Genomic DNA, 2,709 nt, shown 5'->3' with positions numbered 1-2,709 from the left:
CTGCTTTCCTGTAGCTTCACAGACTTTCCATTTTAAATTACTAAGCTTCCATAAGCTAATTATAAAGTTTTATCTTTAAAAGTGTTGTTGCCTTTTAATCATTTCAAAGCATTCGCTGTAATTAGGTTTTTTTAAAAAGCTCCATAGAAGATGGTGGCATCCTTAATTTTGATGACAAAATTTTGTTCATTTACTGGCAGTTTCTCTTTCATTGACACTGGGGAGCCTCAATCAAAGGCAGAATTTGCAGAAAAGTATATGCCCCAAAGGTTCAAGTGAAGTCTCTCCTGTTTTTCATTTTGTTTTTGTATCCTCAGTACCTAACCCAGTGCCTGACACATAAATGCTCATTTGGTTGGCTTGGGAGAAGAATCTGGACTTTTACTAAAAATATTATTAGCCATGTTGACTGAAGAGCCAACATTTTCCCCTTGCATCATGACCTTTGTATTCTTTTGTGCCTTACCAATCATTATTTTCTCCATGCTTAAGTCACTTTCTGGACTGATGAGTTCAGTAGTATGTGTGCGTCATGACATGAATGAAGGACACTAAGGTCATGGGTGCACCAATTAGGTTCCCTCTGTTTCACGACTCTGACCTGACTGGGCATTTTGAAAATGTATAACCTCAGTCACAAGCTGTATGACCACAGGCAAGTCACTTCCCTTATTTCAGCCTCAATTCCCTTATCTATAAAATGAAAGGGTCAGACCAGGCAATCTTGAAGTTATCTTCCAAGTCTAACACCATACATGTTCTACGAATGAGTAGGGAAGGATCATTGTAAATTCATCTTTGATCCTGGAACAAAAACTCAATGTCCGCACCCTACCAGAGGTAAGTAAGTGGTATCATTTTTATATAATAAATACACAGCTATTACAGTATCATTCATTCATTTATCAAAATTGTGTTAAGGTCCTACTATGTGCAGCACACTGTGCAAGGCATTGGGGAAGCTATAAAGTTTAGAGAAGACATGATCTTTGCTTATATAGAACTAGTCTAATAAAGACAGGGCTAAGATAAAATGTAATTTAATACAATTTAACTATCAGTAAATGCTTACTTTGTCCCAGGTACTGTGCTAAGCACTGGAGATACAAAGGCAAAATCAAAACAGTCTCTGTCCTCAAGCAGCATATGTTCTTTTTGAGAGCAACAATATACATGTAGAAAATGAAATAGGAAATATATACAAAATATAGGAATAAACATAAGGACATAAAAAGTTGAATTAGTGCCTAAGATAAAACCAAAGAACGAGGTTGTTGTTGTTGTTTTCAATAGAGATAATCTGTCACATTGGACTAATTCCTGTTAGGAGAGTAAATAATTATCTGTTTGTAACATAGGCACCCTTTAAAAGTGCCTTTTCTTCCATGAAAGTGGATACTCAGTTTTTTGGTAAACAAAGGAAAGACAGTTGAAAATCCTTTAGACTTGAAAACATTTTGGCATAGTGATTTATTCTTTTGAGATTATGCAACTAGTTAGGTTATTAGTATGATGGAACAATTTACTACAAGATTTTTCAGTGTAAATTTGCAGGTAGGTCCCCAAAATCAATTGGCCCACTCACATTTTTACTGGCCACATTTACTGAAGATAGGAGATAGTGATCAAGGTAACCATAAGCATCAACTGCCTGAAGTGTTGTGCATCTGGGCTCCCATGATCACTTTGTGGATGGACTATAGTGGCAACCTGCCTGCTTGCCTTCATAACATATGAAGCCAATTTGGAACAGCTGGAAAATATAGAAGGTATGATTACAAAGATGAGATGACTATGCCAGAAAGGGGAGTAAAGCAGCTAACACATACCTGTGAGGCACATAACTGACCAAAAAATCTTTTATGGTGCCACAAAAGACTCCATAAGCAATCAGGGCTTAGGGGTGAAATATTCCTTTTTAAGCCTTTTTAAGGGCAGAGACTTGGTTTCATTTTTGTCTTCATATCACCAGCACAGTGCCTTGCACATAGTAAGTGTTTAATAAAGGTTAATTATATTGAATCTAATTCCTGATGTACCTGAAAGTCATGTTCTATATGGTCCTTGTTCTTTTACATCTCAATTCCCCAGTAAAGACCCTTACAAATAGGACAGAATAAACTACACACACACTCACACACACACACACACACACACACACACACACACACACACACACACACACACACCACAAACACAAAAACAAATGAACAAAAAAACCCCTATTTTGTATCTTCTCTGAGTTGACTCAGGGGAGCCTCAAAAACAGCCTTCCCATTCTTATGGAATGAGTAACTGGAAATTTTGGTTCTAATCTGGAGCTTTTTCAGTCAGTCAAAAAATATTTATTAAGTGCTTGCTAGGTGCCAGGCACTGCGCCAAGCACTAATGATACAAAGAAAGGAAAAGCACAGTTCTGCTCCCAAGGAGTTCCCACTCTAATGGGGAGGAGACAATATACAAACAAGTACATACATACAAGATACATTGTAAATGGGAGGTAATCTCAGAGGGAAGACGCTAGCCAGAGGAGGAGGGGCAGCTTTGTACAAACCACTTTCCCTCTCTGGGTTTCGGGCCCCTCATCTTTAAAATTAGAGTTTTGTATGAAATGATCTATATGTTCCATGAAATTTTTAGCTACTATTGTAAAGGTTGTCCCTAGGGTAAATTCCTTCTGGAGGAGTGGAACCATACTTCCTTTTTTTC

Source organism: Phascolarctos cinereus, unplaced genomic scaffold, assembly GCF_003287225.1.
Source record: "Phascolarctos cinereus isolate Bilbo 61053 unplaced genomic scaffold, phaCin_HiC Scaffold_726;HRSCAF=1367, whole genome shotgun sequence".
Lineage (NCBI taxonomy): Eukaryota > Metazoa > Chordata > Mammalia > Diprotodontia > Phascolarctidae > Phascolarctos > Phascolarctos cinereus.
This window is presented reverse-complemented; position numbering follows the sequence as displayed.